The sequence below is a fragment of the Manis javanica genome, chromosome 2 (genome assembly GCF_040802235.1).
Source record: "Manis javanica isolate MJ-LG chromosome 2, MJ_LKY, whole genome shotgun sequence".
NCBI classification, from domain to species: Eukaryota; Metazoa; Chordata; class Mammalia; order Pholidota; family Manidae; genus Manis; species Manis javanica.
In genome coordinates, this window is record NC_133157.1 from 91988273 (window position 1) to 91997422 (window position 9150).

The 9150-nt window shown below is 44.8% G+C and overlaps 1 long non-coding RNA gene across 1 annotated transcript; it reads right to left on the reverse strand.

The window, feature by feature from the left end:
• Nucleotides 1–299: 299 nt before the first annotated feature.
• On the reverse strand, nt 300–7784 carry LOC140847751 (uncharacterized). Its single transcript, XR_012127870.1, has 3 exons — nt 7626–7784; nt 3175–3266; nt 300–2799 (listed from the first exon to the last, which is right to left on the reverse strand). It is a non-coding gene; the product is annotated as an uncharacterized lncRNA (long non-coding RNA).
• Nucleotides 7785–9150: the final 1366 nt, after the last annotated feature.

The following is a 9150-nucleotide window of genomic DNA, read 5'->3' on the forward strand; positions in this document are numbered from 1 at the left end:
TGAGGGTCCGCCACAGCCGTGAAGGCCTGAGGCGGGGAGAGTTCCCTCCTCGTTCCCGAGCATCAGGGCCTTGCCGGACGATCACGGTCAATGGCACTGCGATAGCTCGGGGTAGAGTGGCCCACTCCTGGGGGAAAACTTACCTAAAGGCCAGAGAGGAGTGGTGAGTGTGATGAGCCAGCGCCGGAAAAAGAGGACAAGGGCAAGCTGCTGCTGGTGTCGGGGGGAATACGGGGCCCAGTTGGGGTGTCCCATCTCCCAGGTTTCGGCACCAATGAAAGGAAAAGAGTGACACACAGTAGCAATTCACCGGAGAAATCCGCTTTATTAGGGAAAGGTGCTGGGTTATATAGGAAGGGGCATGGGGTGATTGTGGTGTTACTTCTACGGGGCTGGTGGCTATTGGCAAGGTGCTGGGATTGGGAGGGGGACGAGAGGTGATTGGGCTCCAGGTGGCACCGGCGGGAACCGAGGACCCCGAGGAGAAGCCGGAAGTTTGCCATCTTACTGGTGGGGGCCCTTCACCTAGGATGCCACATTGCTTCAGCTTCCCAGGCAGCCCCTGCTTTTTGCCAATGTGCTAAACAAGCATTTCCAGAAAGATAAATACATCATCAATTTCTTTAAATTTTCCCAACCACACTTGGCTTCAGGAGGTTAAGTCAGAAGGGCCTCCAGACATTTTTCTTCCTGAAGGAACTTTATTGCTGGAAAATATAAATTGGCATGTTAAAAGTTTCAACCTACATCAGGCCCTTGTCTCTTTCAGTGCTGGGTCTGTGAGCTCCTACTTGAAGAGAAAGGAATTTCTCCTTGAAGAGATGAGGATATTCGTGGTATGGAGGCAGGGGGAGACCTGCAGAGCACCTTGGTGTAGTCACCCCACTGACATTGGTGTAATGGCTAGAAACCCACCCTCAGGAGCCTTTTCAAATTAGTTCTATTTATTATAGAATTATCCAATTATTCAACACAGCAAAAAGTATTCAGTATCCATATGGGTAAATTTGCAATATTTCCAGAATCATTCGCCTGGCCTTAGTGCATCTCCACATCAATAGGTGTTTCCAAGGGGTGGAGAGTAGTCCATCTCCATATGAATAAGTGATTACAAAGGTGGGGGGAGGGGTAAGGGTGTATCTGGACCAGCGAGGTTGGAGGGGTCGGCTTTTATAGCTGGGTTGCAAGAGACACTGGCAAGCAGAAGTGAATGACTCCTGGTAAGCAATAAACAAGTTTCTCCCACTTTCTCCCTTTGATTGATTTGGCTTCAAAGGTAATTTGCTCCAGGCTGGGAACTTATTTTGCCCCCAGAGTTCCGATCCAGTATGCACCCTTTGCATAGGAGTAATTCTTTGTATTAGCTGAACCTTGACAGGTCACCAGTCACCTTGTAGGTAAGGATGCTCTCTCCCCAGTGACTGCCCGGGTCATTCCCCCAATCAATCCACTAGCCTCTATCCTTGGGCAGTGGGGGCAAAAGTCATTACACTGGGAGCACTGGGACTTCTTTCATGTTTAATATGTTGGCCCGTTCTGACCAGGGCTTGTGCTGGCTCCCCTGCTCTCACTGTGGCTATAGGTATATGGCTAAATCAGGGCCCTAAGCTTCCAGTCCTGATGTCAGCCTTGCTGGGACCCTGGTTGCTCTTCTCTGCCAGAGGTGACAGGCACCTGCCTGGATGGTCAGCAGCCAGACCAGGAAGGGGAGGGGGCAGGCCAGCTCTGCCCGGAACCTCTCTAGGAATTCACCCCACCTGGGGCTGCAGGGGCTGGAATGCTGATGGTGGATTCTCCTGGCCTCTTACCCTCCTTTCACAGTCTCTTTCCTTAGAAGCTTGCTTGGAGCAGACCCTTTGTTTCTATTGCTGTTGGAACTAGACTGGAGCCTGGTGACAAGGCTCATGGGCCATGGTACACGAGGCCATCATGGCCTGTGGATGGCTTCCCCAGGTTTGCGCCACAACTTCAATGCAGGAATCATTCTTCTAGTGGAAGTAACCCCTAAGGAAAAGCACCCAGGTTTACCCAAGATGCTCCTATAGGCTCTGGAGGAGCAACATCCAGTCCCAGTCCCAGCCCCAGCCTCCTAGCTCTTGACCCCTTCCCCTGCCACCCAGTGAGCCCTCAGGGTCCACCTCAAACAGAAAGGTATTGAGTCTTCTGCTTTCCTATCCTGAATGGGAGCCTCAGGCCCAGCAGCCCCCTGCTGAAGCTTCTTCCCAGTATAGGGGGAGGTGCGGGGCTGCTGCAATCCTTTCCCTTTGGGACTTTGGTGGTAGTGGGACTGGATGGGTTAAAGAGTTCCACTTTCCACTCAGGACGTATTTCTCAGAAGGCACTCTCTCTACACTCATTTTTAGCTTAGTAACTTGCTTCTGGAACCTTGACAAAATCACAAATTAGAGTGCTAGGCCCCTCCCAGGCCTCTCCAGGGGGACTGGCACTGCCACAGTGCTGCTAAATGAAGAAGAGAGCCAGGACAACCTTTCCAGCCTGTGAATCCCCAAATACCAAGTGGACCCTGTCAAGCAGCCCCTGCATCAGCCTCTGGAGGGGATGCTGTGTCTTCATCCACAAGAATCTTCACAGTCCATGGAGGGGACATCACATGGTGCTAAGGAAATGTTTGCTCAGTGAATGACTCCAAGAGAGACAGTAGGAGCAGAGTCCAGCCATCTGGTCAATTCTGTAACTCACGTGTTACTGTTAGATGGGTCTCCTCCAGGTCATTTTCTACAGAGCAGGCAAATAACTGCTTTTAAATGTCACCTCCTCAGAAAAGCCTCACTTGGCCACCTGCAAAGCAAAGTGCCCACTGTGTCTTTTCCTCAGACATGCATTTGTTCCTCCTGAAGCACAGCTTGAATTCTCTCCTGTATTACATATGGTATTGATTTGTTTACTTGTGTGCTGTCTGTTCCCTACCCCATTATGAAGTCCAGAGGTCAGAGACAAATGTTTTCCTTATCAATATAACTCCTAGAGGATAGTAAAGGGTCTACAACTTTTTACTATAAATGAATGCATGACTTGTTCTGGGAATGCTGGATCATATGGATTTGTTAGACCACAGTGCTTGTGAAGGGCTCCCAAATGCTAGGATATTGGGATACTTAAACTGTCTTTACATGCTCTTACAGGGTATTGTCAATGCTGCACAGACCCACATACCTGTAAGGGAGCTTCACCATCTTGTAAGAAACAACAGACGTTCAGTTCAGTCAGGTTTCTGGGGTGACTTCCTTGAAACCGTCTGGTGCTCTCTAGAGAATTTATAGTGGGAATCATGAAATCCAGGAGACAATGTACAAGATGCTGTAATGACTATAGGGGGCAGGATTAGAACTGGATGGCATCCACGTTGGTAATGAAGAAGTCAAACTGTCACTATTTGCAGATGACATGATACTGTACATAAAAAAACCCTAAACACTTCACTCCAAAACTACTAGAACAAATACCTGAATTTAGCAAAGTTGCAGGATACAAAATTAATACACATAAATCTCTTGCTTTCCTATACACTAATGAAGAACTAGCAGAAAGAGAAATCAGGAAAACAGTTCCATTCACAATAGCATCAAAAAGAATAAAATACCCAGGAATAAACCTAACCAAGGAAGTGAAAGACCTATATGCTGAAAACTACATAAAATTCTTAAGAGAAATTAAAGAGGACACTAATAAATGGAAATTCATCCCATGCTTTTGGCTAGGAAGAATTAATATTGTCAAAATGGCCATCCTGCCTAAAGCAATCCAAGGATTCAATGCAATCCCTATCAAAATACCAACAGCATTCTTCAATGAACTGGAACAAATAGTTCTAAAATTCATATGGAACCACAAAAGACCCCAAATAGCCAAAGCAACCCTGAGAAGAATAAAGCAGGGGGGATCTCATTTCCCAACTTCAAGCTCTACTACAAAGCCACAGTAAAGGGGCAGGACAATTTGGTACTTGCACAAGAACAGATCGACCCACAGACCAGTGGAACAGAATAAAGTCCAGATATTAACCCAAACATATATGGTCAATTAACATACGATAAAGGAGCCATGGACATATAATGGGGAAATGACAGCCTCTTCAACAACTGGTGTTGGCAAAACTGGACAGCTACATGTAAGAAAATGAAACTGGATTATTGTCTAACCCCATATACAAAAGTAAATTCAAAATGGATCAAAGACCTGAATGGAAGTCATGAATGAAACCATAAAACTTTTAGAAAAAAACAGAGGCAAAAATCTCTTGGACATAAACATGAGCAACTTCTTTATGAACATATTTCCCCGGGCAAGGGAAACAAAAGCAAAAATGAACAAGTGGGACTATATCAAGCTGAAAATCTTGTACAGCAAAGGACTCCATCAACAGAACAAAAAGGCATCCTACTGTATGGGAGAATATATTCATAAATGACAGATCCGATAAAGGGTTGACATCCAAAATATATAAAGAGCTCACCCACCTCAACAAACATAAAACGAACAATCCAATTAAAAAATGGGCAGAGGAGCTGAACAGACAGTTCTCCAAAGAAGAAATTCAGATGGCCAACAGACACATGAAAAGATGCTCCATATCCCTAATCATCAGAGAAATGCAAATTAAAACCACAATGAGATATCACCTCACACCAGTTAGGATGGCCAACATCCAAAAGGCATACAACAACAAATGTTCGCGAGGATGTGGAGAAAGGTGAACCCTCCTAACACTACTGGTGGGAATGTAAATTGGTTCAACCATTGTGGAAAGCAGTATGGAGGTTCCTCAAAAAACTCAAAATAGAAATACCATTTGACCCAGGAATTCCACTCCTAGGAATTTACCCTAAGAATTCAGCAGCCCAGTTTGAAAAAGACATATGCACCCCCCCCTATTTTTATTGCAGCAGTATTTACAATAGCCAAGAAATGGAAACAACCTAAGTGTGTCCATCAGTAGATGAATGGATAAAGAAGATGTGGTACATATACACAATGGAATATTAATTCAGCCATTAGAAGAAAAGAAATCCTACCATTTGCAGCAACATGGATGGAGCTAGAGGGCATTATGCTCAGTGAAATAAGCCAAGCAGAGAAAGACAAGTATCAAATGATTTCACTCCTCTGTGGAGTATAAGAACAAAGAATAAACTGAAGGAACAAAACAGCAGCAGACTCAAAGAACCCAAGAATGGACTAACAGTTACCAAAGGGAGAGGAACTGGGGAGGATGGGTGGGAAGGCAGGGATAAGGGGAAAAAAGGGGGCATTAAGATCAGCACACATGGTGTAGAGGGAGGGGGCACGGGGAGGGCAGTGCAACACAGAGAAGACAAGTAGTGAGTCTATAGCATTGTACTACACTGATGGACAGTGGCTGTAATGGGGTATGTGGTGGGACTTGGTGAAGGGGGGAGCCTAGTAAACATAATGTTCCTCTTGTAATTGTACATTAATGATACCAAAATTTAAAATTTTTTAAAAAAGAAAGCCAATTTTAAAGGTAGGCAGAAACTTTAGGTGGACAAAAACAAGGAAAAGTGGAGATACAAAACAACCAGAAAACAAAAGTTAAAATGGCTGTATTAAGTCCTTATGTATCAATAATTACCCTAAATATGACTGCATTGAAATCACCAATCAAAAGGCATAGAGTCCCTACGTGGATTAATAAACGAGGCTCAAATATGTGCTGCCTTCAGGATACTCATTTCAGCTCTAAAGACACACATAGCCTCAAAGTGAAGGGATGGAAGATAATACTCCAAGCAAATGGTATCCCAAAAAGCAAGTGTGGCCATACTTACTTGAAACAAAATAAACTTCAGGCCAAAAAAGGTAAAAGAGATAAAGGGGTACATACATCAAGAAGACACAACAATCAAATATATACGCTCGCAAAACCCGAGTACTGAAATGTATTAAGCAAATGCTAACAGATATTAAAAGAGAAATTGACAACAATAACAGTAGGGCACTTCAATATTCAATACCCCACTATCAGTAACTGCTAGACTGTCCAGACAGAAAATCAACAAGGGCATGTTGAAACTGAAACACATTTTAGAGCAAATTAACTTAACAGGTATAGACAGAACATTCTATTCAACAGTAGATACACATTTTTGCAAGTGCACATGTGATATTCTCCAGGATAAATCATATGATAAGCCACTAAATAAATGTTGGCAAATTTAAGAAGACTGAAATCATTTCATGTACCTTCTTAGTATGAAATAAACAGGAAGAAAGTGAGATCTATAAGTCTTTGGAAATGAAACAATGCATTTCTAAACAGCCAATGGACCAAAGAAATACCAATCATAAGAGACTACTGTGAATAATTATATGCCAGGAACTATAAGAATGTCAGAAAACTATTAACAAAATGGCAGTCAGTACATACCTATCAATAATCAAGACATTGACTGAATGGATTAAAAAAAAACAAGACCCATCTATATACTGCCCCAAAGAGACTCACTTCAGACCTAAAGACACATATACACTGAAAATGAAGGTATGGAAAAAGATTTCCCATTAAAATGAAAGTATAAAAAAAAAAGCTGGGGAAGACATACTTGTATCAGGAAAAAAAAATTGACTTTAAAACAAAAACTGTAACAAGAGACACAGAACAATACATAATGACAAAGGGATCAAATCCAACAAGATTTAACAATTATAAATATCTTTGCATTCATCATACCTCACTATTTAAAGCAAGTATTAACAGACATAAAGGGAGAAATTGACAGCAAAACAGTAATATTAGGAGACATTAACACTCCTTACGCCACTGGCTAGACCAGACAGAAAATCAATAAAAGAAACAGGCTTTGAATAACACATTAGACTAGATGAACTTTACATATACAGACAGAACATCCCAGAGCAAACAGGAGAATGCACATTCTTCTCAAGGACACATGCAACACTGTCCATGACAGGTGACATGTAAGGCCACAAAGCAAGACAGCAAATTTAAGAAAGCTGAAGTCATATCAAGCATCTTTGCCCGCCACATTATGAAACTAGAAATCGTTAACAAGAAAAAACTGGAAAAAAACACAAACGTGGAGGCCGAACAACATGCTACTGAATAACCGATGGATCAAGGAAATCAAAGGATATAAAAAAATACCTGGACAACAATAAATGCAGCTTCCCATTTGGTTTCTTTTCTAACCTCACGCCCCGACAAAACAAACCCCAACGGATCGCAATTCTGTCCTCTACTTCCTGCCGCACGGTTCCAAGGCCCCGACTTCCCGAGGGCTTTTCCAGACTCAGACCTCCCGCTGTTTCCACCACCCCGTTTCACCAACAGCTCCTACTCTAGCTTTTGAGGACCAGCCTCTCTCCTGCGCCCTCTTCCCCGTGCTCCTTTCGCGCCGGAACAGGCCCGGAGGGAATTCCGCGCTCGCCGGGGCTCAAACCGAGACCCTCGGCTCTGGCTCTCGCCGGTCCCTGCCCACGCTAAGCGGCCGGGGCTGTGTGCGCCCGCGAGTCCTTCCGGAGACGGACGCCCAGGGACCGGGCCAGGCCTGCCCAGGCCTCCGAACACAGCCACGCACACCGTCCACGCCCCCGGGGCCGGGTGTGGCCGCAGGCCACGAGCTCACCTCGTAGAGCGCCTGGACCAGCTCCACCAGCAACCACGGCTCCACAAAAGCCGCCATACCCAGCCGCTCCGGCCTCCTTCCCGAAGGCAAGCGGGTCACACAGTGCGCGGCGCGGCGCGGCGCACCGCCGTCTGCGAGCCTGGGGCGGGGCGACCGAGCACGGGGCACCGCCCCCTGGCGCTTGCGCACTGCGCGAGAAAGCAGACTGCCGAGGCCTCTGCTGGGACGGTTGTTGACCTGAGCCTCCTTTCTGGGGCGGGGATGTTGGGAAATTGCGGGCTGAGTCTCCTGGCAGGTGTTCGCACGCGTGGGAGGAGGGTGGAAAGATAGACCCGGTCAGAAAGGGTGTCTGAAGAATGACCTTGAGTGTCTCACAAGAACACCTAAACTGAACATTAATAAGTCATACAAGACACTTTTTACTTTATTACAAACTTATACTAAAGTAAATGTTGAAACCCTAAAGACAACGGAGAAGCAGCTATGACAGCAGCCCAGTTAAGTTTTAAAAGTCCATCATAACATAACAGCAAATGGCGGTGTGGCTCCAAGTTGGACCCTGGAACTGAAGGAGGATATTAATAGAAAAACTGATGAAATGCAAATAAAATCCACAGTTTAGTAATAGTAATGTACCAGTGTCAATTTCTTAGTTTTGGTATATGCACCATGATAATGTAAGATATTACTGATGAGAGTACATGGGAATTTTGCAATACTTTTTATGACTTTTCTGTTAAATCTAAAATTTTTCTAAAATAATTTTATTTGAAAAATTGAAGTCCCAGAAGTCCACAATCCTATCCTTTAATCAAATTGATGCTTTTTTCACCTTTCCCTGAATTTTACTCTAATTATCATACATACTCATTTTTACATATGCAAACATACTAAACAGACATTAGAACCTGCACTTTCGGTGAACAATGCACATGCTTATGTTTCTCCACTTAGTCCAGTATCTACCTTTCTTGTCCCCCCAGCCCCATCCTTCTAACACCCTGACTCTCACAGCTTTGGAATGTCCTGTTGCTCCTCTATGAACATGTCCACACACATACATCAACAGCAAATGTCTGTCCCTGTTGAGCTTTACAAAGAAGGCTTCATGAGATATTAATATCTGTGCAACTTCTTTCATTGTTTCACGGTAGACGTCCCTACAATTCTATAGGTGTGGCTCTAACTCAGTATGTTTAATATCTGAATAATATTCCATGAGTGTATGCAGCCAGTTTATCCAAACATGCAGTTTTGTGCTGCAGTATAAATCACTCCTGTTCCTGAGGGCAAGTGGATTTGCTTCATCAGAGCAGATGAGCAGGGCCCACAGGGCATCTCCCTTCTAGAAAGTAGCAGCATGTGGACGGCAGTCCCTTCTCCCTGCTCAGGGCACTTCCCTTGTGTCACCTGACCCACCTCCAGAAGCCACCTCCCCAGAGCTTCCTCAGCTTTCCAGATTCCCCCCCCCCCACCTCCCAGGTGAGATACCCTGGGGCCCAGAGCTCTCTCCCCCCTTGACAGT